The 15439-nt window shown below is 42.6% G+C and overlaps 1 pseudogene; it reads left to right on the forward strand.

The window, feature by feature from the left end:
• Window positions 1-14004, forward strand: part of LOC136573558 (cubilin-like) — a 57560-nt pseudogene extending 43556 nt beyond the window's left edge.
• The last annotated feature ends 1435 nt before the right edge of the window (window positions 14005-15439 follow it).

The following is a 15439-nucleotide window of genomic DNA, read 5'->3' on the forward strand; positions in this document are numbered from 1 at the left end:
GGGTATTTTTACTTTGCCACAGAGGGGGCGCTACTACTATGAAGGGGCACTAAAGGGGGGTAGCGGCAGAATAGGAATAGTGTGCTGAGGTGAGTTGCAACTGGAAGAAGTCTTACACATGTTTTTTTCTCTTGGAATCCAAACTCTTCAAGTGTTTCCAAAACCTGATAGTTCAAGAATAATAAGGAAAAAGACTATCAAAAAACCCCAGTTGCACCCATTTCACTACTCACGGGCTCAGATGAAATTATCCTGTTCCTGATAGAATAGCCTTTTTATTCTTATCTCAATAGATTTTGTGCATTTTAGCCCTTTTCTGCTTCTGCCTTCTTCTTACTTATGTAGAGACCCTTTTCCAGAATATATTTGATTCCCTACTTCTATGCTTTGCATTTTCAGGTTTGGCCAAGTTCTCGGAATGAAACCATTTTCTTTCACACATGCGGAGGCACTCTGATTCACAAGCATTGGGTCCTTACTGCAGCCCATTGCTTTATTAAGTAAGGTTATCATTCATTTCATATAAACTTGCTTTCAAGATCATTTTTAAAGATAATTCTAGTGTTTCCTGAAAAGTAAATTTATTTATTAAAAACTGTCAATTACACCAATATTCTTGTTCTTGTTACGCGCACTGCCAGGGTACAAAGCCTCAGCATAGATGCAAGGTGGCGTTCACACAAACGCCAGAAGCACACACACAATGCACACTGAACACCAAACGTAGGACTGCATACTGAACTCATGGGCAGGCATAATATATCCCTACTCTAAGGAGATAAACACCACATGAAAACCTGCCTGTAAGCAGGGCGATCTTCCTGATAAGGACGTCCCTGTGCTGGAACCTAGGGAACTACCTACCCCTGGATGGCAAACGATCCACAGCAGGACAGGGCGCAGCTCATACCAACTCACAGAACAGGACTGTTGACACCTGATGTCTGGAAACTTACAGACACTGAACATGTCGCTGTTCACACAAATACCCCAGGGACTTGCACGCAAGATAGAACAGGACTGTTCATACACCTTGCCTGGCACCTCCACAGACCCAATTAATACATCATTGTTCACACACATGTCCAGCCACCTGCACAGACACGCATCACACATTATGCATAAAAGCAAAACCCTTGGGTGACAGAGAAACCCAACACAGAAATCCCACTCAGAGCTCCCATGCATTCAGATAACACGTTGCTAGCGCAAGTGTCCTCACACCAATAGGAAAGAGTTGGACATACCGGGAACAGTGTCAGGCATAACCCATCTAACACACACATAAGAAATCAGATGTCTGGAGGCTGCACCTGGAAAGGGGAGAGGGGGTCTGCATATAATACAGGTGTCCAGACCATCTTCAGGGAAAGTAAGAGAGACACTTCAAACTAGACACTTCAAATCACTAGCATTCTCTCACAAGAGAAGCTGGTATTTATGTGCAGACCAGGGGGATTGGCTGGTGAATACCACACTCTGCCAGCTCAATTAACCCTCAGCTGTGAAGGTGTGCTTATGGAAACCTGTAGAGCCACATGTCCCAGCTGCACAACCTAACAATCCTTAGGTGATTGTTTTGCTGCTAAGCATTGACCACTGAATTGACAGTAGTAAATGTCTTAGACACCATGCGGGCATTAAACTCCTGTCTCATTTGCTTATTTTGGTGCTATAGTCTGTCTTTCCTGAAGTAAGTGGACAGCCAACTGACGTTTGTCACAGATGGCTGACGTTTGTCACAGATGGCTAGTCCCCCGACCATAAATGGCATATTGATACCCACAGTGCCGCCAACGGCAGCATTCTCTTCATGAGACAGACTATAAGGCTGCCGTCCATGGGCATAGCAATATCCCACGGCGGAGATCTTCCGCTGCTGGGGAGTAGGAGCTAGCTGACGGTTCTCCGCACTAAGCCTATCTGACAGATAGGCTTACCACGGAGAATCGCGGCAAAGTGCGACATGCTACAATTTGCTGGCCACAAGTGGAGAATCGCTGTGGTTCTCCGCTCGTGGACAGGGGGGCTGCGCTTTCCATAGCAATGCTATGGAAAGGGTTTCACTGCGTTCCCCGCGGGGAACGCAATGAAAATACGCCTGTGGACAGGCAGCCTAAATGTTTCAGCATTAAAGCCACGCTGTCAAAAATTTGTAATGTATAAAGAAGAATTTTTTAAATTTTATTTACTGTCATTTTGGCTTTATGTAAAATCTCCCGGAGCACCTCTTTATTAACTTTATGTATCTAAATGTTCTTGGATTTTTTCTATAGGCTAGAACCTTCAACTTTATCGTACTTAAACTATAAGACTAGATTATGTTCACATCCGTGTGAGAAGCTCTCTGACACAGATCTGGTACAAAATCCAGGATGAAATAGTGCAGCGTATTGCACTATTTTGATAGGTTAAATACACCAGGGTGGGACCGGAAACCGCTGCTCTGACCTCTGTGTAGTGGCCAGAGCTTGTAATTGCAGAGGCAGGTCTTATTGAAATCAATGGGAGCTGTGTTTGAAATTGCAGGCTGGGGTCCTATTGATTTCAATGAAAGCTGTGCCTGCAATTATGAGTGCCCACACCTACGCAGGGGTCGAAGCAGTGGTTTCCGCTCTGACCTCTGTATATGTCGTCAATGCCTGGAAAACCCCTTTAATGGACAACTTTATTGAACTCTTCTTAGAAGGGTAATATATGTATTCCTTGATGTCTTCAGTTTATTTTTGATTTACTTGTCTAGCTATTTAACATTTTCATTACATTTGAGATTCTCTATTCAATAGTTTGCACTATTTAATCTTTTTAATATTTTAAGTTATGCAGATGAATTGCATCGCTGGCAAATGTGTGTTGGGAAACACAACTTAACTCTGGTTGAACCCACAGAAAAGTGCTACAAAGTTCTTGGTATCTACCGTCATGAAGGTTTTGTCTATCCAGAAATACCAGCGCTAGAGTTTGACATTGCTTTGGTAAGGCTAGATGGAGAAGTGGTGGCCAATGACTATATCGATTTTGCTTGTCTGCCGCCACGCGATCAGGTTTTAGTTGAACATTACCGCTGTCATGCAACTGGATGGGGAGATGAGACAGGTAATATTACCAAAGTATCAAGAATAATGAGTATATATCATTATATATTATTCATTCCATGTGTTAAAATACTGTTCTACAGTAGAGCAAATAAATAAAATGGTCGGTAAATGAGGATATATATGTAAGAATTCTGTAATATCAATTCATGTAGGAAATTCATTGGCACCAAAAGTGGCTGAAGGATTAAATCAGGTGGCGCTACCTGTTATTGCATATGAAGTCTGCAAAACACCTCAATATTGGTGGTTCCAAATAAAGCAGTCAATGATCTGTGCTGGCTATGTTCTTCCAGAACAGTTAAAGTCTGTGTGTCAGGTTAGTATTTATCTCTCATTTATTCAGTGTGGTAGCTGGTAGATATGGGAAGGGGCCCTGACCACTTACTATACAGGAGCCCAGACATTTCTCATCCAGGTCCCATTACTTATGTAATTTACAGCTAATTAAAATTTCCTGAAAAAATTTTCAACAGGATGGTAAAAAAGTACGCAACATTTAAGTTAATACTTCTAAGAGAATATATTATATTATATATAGATTATAACATAACATAGTATGTTAGGTCAAAACATACTTGTTCAGCCTATTACCCCCAATGTTGATCCAGAGGAAGGCAAAAAAAAACCAATGAGGTAGAAACCAATTTTCCCCATTTAAGGGAAAAACATTCCCGACTTCAATCTGGTGATCCTTCTGAAATAATTAGTGACTATAACATGTCACTAATTAACTCGTAACACTCAATAAAGACATCCAGGCCCCTTTTGAACTCTTTTATCAAGTTCTCCATCACAAACACCTCAGATGGGACTCAAACCCACAATCCCTAGTTTAGGAGCCCAGTGCCTTACCCATTAGGCCACTGGTGCTATATACTCTTGGCTATATAAAAAAAACTTAATAGATCATTTGTATATCGTGTTTTGTCTGTTTCACAATTAGAATATATTAAAATAATGTATTTGACTCTCTCTTTCCAATGCTCCAGGGAGATTCAGGAGGACCATTCGTTTGCCCCTCTACTACTCAGAGCTCAATCTGGGAAGTTCATGGTATCACCAGTTTTGGACCCATTGGCTGTATTATGAATAAAAAGCCCAGTGTTTTCACCCGTACATCTGCTCACCTTGATTGGATAGATACAATCATCAAAAAGAATATATACGATATTTACAGTAGGTGCTCATTTATATCATTTTTCTGATGCTTTGAACTTAGGAATCATAGTTAGTCCTCTGTTGTCTTATATGATGTCTGACACGGCTCTTAAAGGTTATATTTTAGTTAGTTCTCAAATTCTTTAAGAATGGGAAAACTTTTAAATTTAATGGGGCAGATTTACTATTCAAAATGTGAGTTTCCCAGCACAAATTGTGCCAAAAAATCGTCTTACATGCTTTACGCCACATTTGCTATGAGTTTTTAGACACTTTCAGACACTTTCTTGGACTCGCCCAAAAAAGGGAGAAGCTTTTTGAAAAGGGAGTGTGGGCAAAATTGCTAAAAAATTATTCCAAAATTTTGGTGCAATTTTTGGCATAATCTAAGCCTACTAATAGGTGGTATAAACTTAGACAGGACTGTTTCAGACTAGCATGAGTTTCTGTGATGAACTGGCACATTTTAAGACTGTCTGTCTTAGCTGGTACTGTCTAACTTTTATTAGTAAATGTACATTAATTAATAAAACTCCTTTCATCCATGCGGCATCCCAAACAGCTGAGAACTACTACATATAAAAATTGTCTCACTCCCAACCTCTGCAATATATCACCTATATGTTCCATGCTGTGGCTACATGCATCACAACTGTAGCTGGGAAACCCATCCTGTGTAATGTATCTGTGTCACATATATTCTACAATAGCCATGACAGCATCTAAGGATTGGACTCCCTCTGTCACCCCATCAGTCCTTACAATGCAATTATGAGGTGCTGATGAGTTGCTGTGGCAACAAGTGGCCCAACAATGGCCTCCAGGTTGGCTATGTATGGAAACCTATTAGGCCCTGCCATCTATTAATCAGTCTTCCAATGATGAAACAAATACTCCAATGGGGTTCTTGACTACATTCAACATGAGTGGACAAAAGGCTGTTACAAGGCCCAGTGATTGGCTGAATAGATGTTCAAACAATCATCTGTTCCCAATGATTGCCCCATGTAAACATCCCAGGGACCAGATGATAAATGAGCAAACATATGGTATCATATGATACATTTGGTATCTATGCAGAAGAATTTGACTTTGATATGAAACTCTAAAAATCAGGCAGCGGGTGCGATCTGTAAAACAGTCAAAACCCATTTGCAGTGGCTAGTATTAGAGATTATTCTGATCCTATCAATTTAACCATTTAGTTTCAGTGGCTGGACAGAGAATGAGGACTCTCTCTGTCCACTGATCGCTCCCCTTCCCCAACAAGATGATAGGATGCCATTTGGTTGCCACTACAGCCTGGAGCCTAGTGGAGGCTCCCAGTCCTGCCATAGATTTCAGTCTATCAAAAATGTACCCTATACTGCAATACTGAAGATTGCAAAGTATTATAGGAATGATCAAAAAAGTTAAAATAAGTTAGTTGTTTTTTTTTATATTTTCAAAAAATATTAAACAGTCTAACACCCACCTTTGCCCATAAAAAAAATTCATAGGGTCTTATGTACCCCAAAATGATATCAAGAGAAAGAACAACTTGCCCAACATGTCCTGTTAGAAGAAAAATAATATAGTTATGAATATAATATAGTTATCAAAATAATATAGTTCTGAATATCAGAATATGAAAACAAAAAGCAAAATGTTTTATGTAAAAAACTGCAGATATAGCAAAGTTTAACTTGGCATTTAATGCAATATATAAAGTGTGACAGAAATTTTTTTTGCCTTTTCAATAGCTTTTCAATTACTTTTCTTGTGTTACGATAACTTGTTGCATCAATTTATCAGAGTCGGATTACATTTTGCTACATCTGTTTAAAAATTTGGTCTCATACTGAACCACAGAATAAAGTTAACATGCAATTTTACAGCTTTGTGAATGCTGTAAAAACAAAGAAAACACCTCACGCAAACCAAAGATAGTGTAATTGTGGCTTTTTTCCCATTTCACCCCACTTAGAATTTTTTAAAGATTTTCAATACATTATATGGTACTATTGAAAAATACAACTTGTCACACAAAGCACAAGCTCTCATTTGGCTATGTGGATGTATAAATGAAAAAGTTATGTTGTTGTTTTTTTTTTGAAAGTACAGATAAAAAAAACAAAAATGAACAACTCAAACATGGCGTGTTAAATTCTTCTACCTTTTACATTTCACAGAAATCTTGTTTTTGTGGGGAGCGGTTTGGAATCATGCTTTGTAAAGTTCGAAATCCCATTTGGGAGTTATTACCACAAAGTCTTAACTTTTGCATATGAAACATTGCTTTGGGTCTCTGCTGCATGAATCATATGGGAGCAGGCTTCTTCCCTAGTGCGCACATATGATATAAATAGCACTAGCCTGACAGATTCAATTAGAAGAGGCAAGTCAGTGTTCTCTGCTACAATGTCTTTTCCCGTCAGCATCCATGGAAGTATTTCACATCTGTGGCTGAATGTTTTTTGTCCCTGTGTTGATGAAGCTTGTTTGTCGGTTGAGCAGCTTTTTACATAATATGAAAGGATCTTCTCTAGAGACAAAGTAGCATATCTTCACCTGCAGGAGTTACATTGCAGAGCTAGCTCCAGGGAATTCTTACCTTCAGTGATGTCTAGAGAAAGGAAAACAAATGTCATATCACAAGAATTACAAAACTATTACAATATTTATATTATATCCAAAAATAAATTCAGCCCTGTTCATACTAGCACTCAGAGTCTCCATCGGGGTTTTCTCTCTCTTTTCTAGTATTTTTGGTGGCATAATAGTGCAGTTTGCAGTGCTATTCTTGCTGAAAAATGCAAGAACCTTGACTTACTCCATTAACCCTTTCCAATCCACTGACGTCTTAAGACATTATGATTTAAGGCTGTACAGCTCCAATGTTGCAAGACATCCATCGGGGTTCTCTTACTGTATATTGGCAGCCTCTCTGCTGTCGGAGCCTATTCAACAGGTCACCTCATGCAGTACTAGCTTTAGCCAGCAGATAGCACCATTGTATAACGGTAGAAAAAGAGTAAGCCCCCTAGGAAAACCAGGATACAAATTGGATAGGAAAGGGTTAAAGTCAAAAGGCTCGATCTTGATTTGATGGTATCTATTCGTAAAAGGGTGTTCAGCATAGCTCTCAAGCCTCCACATTATTTTCATATTTTCATTACCAATGAATAAAGCCTTATTTGATATAATGTAAGTAGGGTGCAGATTGTTAGGGCAGCACTATGCAGTCCTAAGCTCTCACTCACAACCTGACAGTTGCAGGTTCAATCCCCGCATGGTTCAGGTAGCCGGCTCAAGGATGACTCAGCCTTCCGTCCTTCTGAGGTTGGTAAAATGAGAACCCAGCTTGCTGGGGTGTAAAGATGACTGGGGAAGTCAATGGCAAACCACCTCGCAAAAACAGTCTGCCAAGAAAACGTCACAATGTGACGCCACCCTAGGAGTCGGGCACGACTCGGTGCTTGCACCAGGGGACTTTTACAAGTATTATTTTAATAGTCAAATACTATATTTATTTAAATATAGAAGGACATAAACTGATGTGCCAAAAGTCATGGGACAGAAACTAATATTGTGTAGGACCCCATCTCTAGTGCAGCAACTGAACATGGCATTGATTTCACAAGTGGATGGAAGATGTCTGAAGGGATGTTGAGCAATTTTGTCTGGTTAGGGACCCGAAGCTCCATGGAAATTGTAGGTGCAGGATTTGGGATGTGAATGGACTTCTCCAGCACATCTCATAAATGCTTGATTAGGCTCACATCAGGTGAACATTCAGGCCACACCAAATTTTCAGAATAAGCCGTTTAGTGTGTACATGATAAGCAACCCTCTTTTAGGCCATTATATGACCGTAGAGCTATCCAGATTTGTTCCCCATTTTATTGCATGTATGCTATATACCGTGTTTCCCTGAAAATAAGACCCTGTCATATTAATTTTTGCCCCAAAAGAGGCTCAGGGTCTTATTTTCGAGGGGTGTCTTATACTCACCTAGCAGGCACCATCTGGGCCCCTCTCGCGGTCTCTGCTACTCGGCAGGCTTCCATGCAGTCCTCAGTGCTGACAGAGCATTGCTTGCTGGTAATGGGGGTTTGAAAACCCCTGCCTCCAGCAAGCAATTGCTCTGATTGGTTCTCGAGCACCACGGTTCAGCTAATCAGAGCCAGCACTCGAAGAACCAATAACAGCCATTCAATGACTGTCGGCGCTGAGGACTGCACGGAATCCTGCCAGAGACCAGCGAGAGGGACCCAGACAATGCCTGCTAGGTGAGTATTGCTTTTTTTCTTCATTATAGTGTAGCTAAGCCTTATTTTTGGAGTATGGCAAAACAGCAGAAGATTTCACCATTAGCTCAACTTGTAGCAGTGAGTATCTTTCCTTCCCCATCTTCTTTGCTCTCTGCATGCAGCTCAGTGAGCAGGACTCTGCTCAGTCCTAATGCACCCACCAGTCAATCAAGAGCTAGCTGATAGTGGACATCAAGCTATGGGGAAGGAAAACAGCACTTCGGAAAGATTTTTTAACACTAAAACGTAATTTTAGCTAAATGAGGTGAAAGTTGAAATGTTTGAAAAGTTAGTGACCCTTTAAGCCTATTTTGGATAAGCACATTCGTATTTATCCTAAGAGGGAAAAAAATATTATAAGGGTAGACTAGATGGAGCATGTGGTCTTTTACTGCTGTTATTCTTCTATTATTTCAAAGATTAATTTCCCCATGTGAATACTCATTTTGTAAATCTGTTAAGTTAACTGAGTAAGTTGTACATTTTTAAATCTCCAGCATCGGGCTGTGGCAATGCCAGGGACCTCACTGACCCAACTGGGCACTTTAATTCTATGCAGTACCCATCCACATACAAGAATGATGCCAACTGTACTTGGAATATTGTTGCCCCAGCTGATAAAGTCATTCATTTGCATTTTGACGGCTTTGTTATTGAGGAAAGTAATGCCTGCACCAATGACAGGGTTGCTATATCGGATGAATTTGGGATTGTAGGTAAGTCAACTAAATTAGTTTTTCTTATAGTGGACTAATAATAATATTGCTCAGTCACCGCTCCATTCAACCTTCCCCATCATAATTTTATCACCTATCCTGTAGAGCACTAAGAACACACAGCCTTCCTGATTGAGAACTAGCAGGGGTACACTCACACTGCCTGTCCGGTTATGTAACCAGTAGTGGTTGGCCAGTGGTATTAGCCGTCTCCTTCTGGTAAAGGATGGGAGTCATTAATAGGAAGAAGGCAGCACAAATGTCTCATTTGTAAGTTCATGTGAGTGAAGTCCAGTGGTGTTGGTGGGGAGGGGGCCCAGATGCAATTGCAACCCCTGCGACTCCTATTGCCACACCTTTACCGGTTTGTGCATAGCTATACATCCAATCATCCAATACATTTGTGTGCATAGCAGTACATCTAGATTTTGATTCAATCTTTAGAGATACCATGGTATGAAGTTAATACTGTAAAATTGCATTACTATCACTTCATTAATAAGCCTAACAATGGCGTCTCAACCACAAAGGAGGAAAACAATACTATGAATGACGTTTTATGCCGTATTCGGATGGCCATGTTCAAGTTGAGCCGGAGATTGTTGAGTATGATTTGCACCAGACAGCACCCTGATGTGTGGGAGAGTGGACATTGCATGTCCTACTATCATCTGTGAATCGCAGCAGAATAGGACGTGCTACAATTTTACTGCTTATCCTTTCCTTTCTAGGTGCCCACTGTGGAAACTTTGTGCCAGCTGATCTAGTTAGCTTCAGCAACAAGTTATCTGTGCACTTCAGATCCAACAACAGGTTGGTGGATGTCGGATTTAAAGCAACTTGGGATTTTATAGATCCAGCTTCAATACCGAGTAAGTTGAATTATACTTGTGGGTTTCTCATCAGTTACAAGAAAACAACTGAATTGGTGAAGCATGTGTGGGTGCTGTCCCACCCTAACATTTATCATGACGTATGGCATGCTCTTTCACCGACAACTACAAGTGTATAAATAGGTTGCATACGATTAGTGCAGAGAACAAGTCAATCTCTACATTAGTTGAAGGGAGTTTGCTCTTGAATAGCCGTAGTGCACAAAGGAACCAATCAGGTCTTTCATTTTCAAAGCCACCCTAGAAAAACCGAAATCTTACTGGATGCTGCGGGCAGCAGTGACACTTAGGGCCACTTTCATGCAGCAGTATTATGCATTAATATTGTAAGCCAAAGCCAATCTTGGTTTTCTCACACTGACCTAAATACTCAATGGTCTTCAAACAGTTAGTTCTTAGTTATGCATAGGTCCTCTATAGATATGCCATCAGGGGGTTTGTTATAGTAAGTGTAAGGGCCTTTTTACACTTTTTTTAGATTTAAGCTTAGATAAGCTTTGATGACAGATGAGAGGGGCTACAGATAAAGCGGATATCAGAATGGCATTGAGCGGTTTGTATTTGTGAAAGTCGGGAAGGGTATTGACTCTCCTTGAGGAGAGCACCTAGAAGGTGAGTGGGTAGACTTATAAGGCCATGCATGCTCCTCTGGGTAATATGCAAATAAGGGATATGGAACAATACCTCTGCACGCCACCTATTGGATGGCAGCATTCCTGCAAATCAATGTTCAACCCTTTATACAGGTCTTAACAATGATTAGAAATTGAAAACCAAGCCAAAATCCATACACAGACAACTGTTTGTGTCCAGTAGGATTCTGGCTTTGCTAGTGAGAGACCTATGACGTGAGTCGGGAGGGTAAACCCCCCTGAAGCAGCAGTCTGTGTATGGTATTCTGGCTTGGTTTTCAATTCCCAATTTTTGTTAAGACCTATAAAGGGTCGAACATTGATTTGCAGAATTGCTGCCATCCAGTAGGTGGCGCTGCAGAGGTATTGTTCCATCTTCCTTATTTGTAAAAGTACATGAAATGCAATAAAAATGAGTTCAATGGTGCCATAACCTTTAAAGCAAAAAATCCTCCAACTGCTATGCTAGGATATGATATTGAGAATCTGCTGCCACCTAGTGTGAAATTAAGTAAACCCAGTTAGTGGTTTGACTATATATTTATACTGATTTATTCATAAGAATTCACTTAATTAGTTCACTTGGAAGTAACAGGACAATAAATACCTACATAAGATAGCCTCATCCTTCATTATTCTGCCGGTGAGTACATTGACTGATTTATTTGGTCGCGGCAGGCATTCAAGGTTCTAGGCAGAAGCGCAGAGTGCCAGACCCGATCAATGCCGAAAGTAGAATACACCATTCTTTGAATTATTCAACTACATTCTTATTAGAAATGAGCAAACGTACTCGGTAAGGGCGATTTCGCAATCGAGCACCGCGATTTTCAAGTACTTCACTACTCGGGTGAAAAGTACTCGGGGCGCTGTGGGGCGGGGGTTGCAGAGGGGAGTGGGGGGTAGCAGCGGGGAACAGGGGGGAGCCCTCTCTCTCTCCCTCTCCCCCCCCCCCCTCCCCGCTGCAACCCCCCGCTCACCCACAGCGCACCCGAGTACTTTTCACCCGAGTAGTGAAGTACTCGAAAATCGCGGTGCTCGATTGCGAAATTGGCCTTACCGAGTACGTTCGCTCATCTCTAATTCTTATAAATCGTAATTCATACATGAATGTTAATTGTACTTCTTGTATTGAACTTCTTACAATACACATGCATTTTTTCAGGCATTGCAACTTGCGGAGGTCATTTCAGTGCTGACCAAGGAGAGTTTATGTCACCAAACTGGCCAAATTCCACTTATCCAAGTAGCACAGCTTGCACATGGAAAATAACAGTTGACCCCAGCAAGACTATCCACATTGTCTTTACAAGCTTCAGCCTGCAGGCTGCAAACTTGATAACAGGATGTCAGGATTTTGTGGAAGTTTTTGATGGAGACAAATCTGGGGCCAAAAAACTTGGTAAGTATGGTGTCCACGCAGAGTTTAGCCCTTTTTTCTTTTAAGCTGCCTGTATTTTGTGAATGGGCTGCTCACAAAGGCTGCCAGTTACAATGCCCAGCGGTAATTGGCAAGAGCCTCTGCAACAAAAGGCCACTTACACCAGCCAGTTATTGTCACAATTCACTTATTTGCGTACACGATGATGCAGTGAATGTGGGTGATAGTTGTCCCATATACAACCAACCACCACAACAGGGCACGGAGCGACAATATTGTATGTTTGCTTCTCATTCGTTGTTCAGTTTCTGCATGCATGCATGACAATTGGCCCGTGTAAATAGGCGTTTGAATTTGTGGTCCATCTACAAACAACTGCTTGTTTACTGTAATTAGAGACGGGTGGGCTGGAACGATCCCGGCCCGGTACACCTCCATTCACTAGTGATGAATCTTCCTGTGCAAAAGCATAGGGACGATCATTGCTGGGACAAACTGTCGTGCCTGACAGGACGCCTCATATATTAGGACCCTAGGAGGTTGCTCACATAGGCGTATTGCATATTTTGGTCCGTGAATACTCTTCATATTTCTGTATTTACACACATTTTTAAAAATGCAAGAAATCCCATTGATTTTTTGTGGAAGTACATAGCAAATATGCAGGTTTCCTGTGCATTTACCACATATTTACGCAAACCAATTGATTTCAACGGGCTATACGCACCAAAGCACCATTTTTTTTAACATGGCCAAAAAACGCTTGAAAAATATGCAGCTGTGAATGAACTTACTGAAAATATTGGGTGCGTAAAAAACATGCACATGTTTATGTTCATGTGAATGAGCCCTCATATGACCAAGTAAGTGGCCTGAGGCTTCTTTCCCACGAGTGCATATCGGCCGGCCGTTTTATGCGCCGTGATCTGATGCATTGGATTCCAATGCATCAAATCACATGGGTGTATTTGCCAGGCATAAAAACGCCCTGCCAGCCAATATAGCGCCAAGCATTTTATGTTGAGCCCAAAACAGTTCTGTAACTATGTTTGGGCTGGAATACGTCGGGGCGCTGCATAGGCTCCTATGGGAGCCCATGGCAGCAGCCGTAGGTGGGAGGGAGCTTGGCTGGGAGGGAGCTTGGCTTTAGCAGCTTGGCTGCTAAACGACCTCCCTCTGTTCTCCTCTCCTTCCCCGTGCAGGCTTACATCTCCTCCCCGCTCAGTCTCTGCAATGGGAGGGGGCGGGGCTAAGCGCTGATCCACCCTGCCTCCTCCCATCGATGGCAAGGGGCGAAACGTGGGCGGAGCTAAGTGCATGCCCTCTCCTGACCCTTGTTCATAGCCATCAATGGCAGGAGGCGTGGCAGACCGGCACTTAGCTCCACCCCCGTCCCAGATTTGCTTTTACTCATTCACAGCAAATGTACAACATATGCAATATATTGTTGATCTAAAAATCAGAAAAATGGCCTAAAGCTGCTTGCTGTTTTTTGCCGCTTGTGAATGAGTTTTTGTAAACCCCTGCAGCAAATGCTGCATATCTCAACATGGCATCACATCCTATATGTCCTGCTAAGTAATCTAATCTATGGCAGATGAATAGTTTACATCTTTTTATTTGCATTGCAGGTCAGTTCTGTGGCAATAAATTACCGCAGACCTTAAACACAACAGGGAATACGGCTGTTCTCAAATTTGTCAGCGACCATGTGCAGATGGCCAAAGGCTTTAATGGGTATTGGACTACTATTCTGACTAACACTCCGACCACTCCACTGGCACCACCCAGCCCATGGGATAATGTTATCATAGGTGAGAGGAGGACTTCTTGAAATGTCTTGTGTATGATAAACTCCTGAAGAGATTGTATGACGTAAGCTGCTTTCGCATCTGCTCTGGAACCTTCCGTTGCAGATTCGGCACAAAATGGCAAAATAAAAAGCGTTGCATGCAGTGCTTTCTCTTCCAGTAAAGTGCCGGCCAGCCAAGCTGAAATCAAACAGACCCCATTATAGTCAACGGGGTCTGTTTGGTGCTGTTCGATTCTTTCATAAGACAGACCCATTCAGCAAAGAGATTCCACTTTGCTGTTCTCCGACTGGAGCAGGAAAATGGAAACCCCGCCGCAAATATGAAAGCAGCCTTAAGCTTTATAGTTGCAAGTTTTCTAAATGTGCTATGACATGGGGGTACACAATTTTAAGCCAACAATGTTACAGTACTGGTGTATCTTGATGCCACCGGAAGCTAGGGGTTTGACAGGGGTTCCATGGAGGAACACCCCTGTCACACCCCTAGCTCACGATAGGCGCAAGAGCGCAAGGTCCTGGAAGCTGTAGGTATATGTCAGGTGTTCTGTGAGGTGCTCTGCCTCTGTGTTCTCTGGCGCACTGCTGGACCCTGTAATCCTGTAGTGTGTGACATGAATCCGGCGGTGCTTTTAGCTGTGTGTGTGTGTGTGTGTGCCCCCCCCCCCCCCCCGGCCACTGTCGGCTCCCTCCAGCCCTCCGCCCTGTGAACGGGGGTTGTGTGTGTTGTGGCCGCAATGTGCAACTGACAAGTTGTGGCCAGGGGTAGGAGCCAGCCTTCTGTCGCGGCGACAGAAAACCCTGTAGTCACGCCGCTCCGGCCTCCCTGCTGGTGTGGACAAGGGTGGGTGCCCGGCTTCTGCCCAGCCGACTGGAAAAGCCTCTTGATACCGCTCCGGGCTCCCTGCTGCTCAGCACGCTGTGCCCTACTACACGGAGGAAGGTGTCGACTTCTGGGGCGCTGCCACGGAACGACACGTGTTACTGTGTCTGCCGGCTTCTGGGATAATAGCATACAAAATGGTGGCCAGCAGCACAATCCTTTCCTCTCACCTATATAAGACAGGGAACCTGCACGCCTTCTTTCAGTCAGGATCCACTTTGGACCGTCAATGCATATTCCAAGAAAGAAATAATGGAGGCAGCAGTTGATGCAAAGAGTAGAGAGATTTTTATTCCTCCCACACAGGGAAAACGACGTTTCGACCCTTGTATAAGTGGGTCTTATACAAGGGTCGAAACGTCGTTTTCTCTGTGTGGGAGGAATAAAAATCTCTCTACTCTTTGCATCAACTGCTGCCTCCACTATTTCTTTCTTGGCACCTGGGACAATGTCACAGAAGACTCTTTCCGCTGGAACCCCATCCCTGCATGGTGCAATGCTGTATCCTGTGCTAAGATATCTGTAGTGGGCTGCCAGGACCTGCTGCCCTGCCACCTCTGCAGCCAATCATGTACA

Source organism: Eleutherodactylus coqui, chromosome 7 (genome assembly GCF_035609145.1).
Source record: "Eleutherodactylus coqui strain aEleCoq1 chromosome 7, aEleCoq1.hap1, whole genome shotgun sequence".
Classification (NCBI taxonomy): domain Eukaryota; kingdom Metazoa; phylum Chordata; class Amphibia; order Anura; family Eleutherodactylidae; genus Eleutherodactylus; species Eleutherodactylus coqui.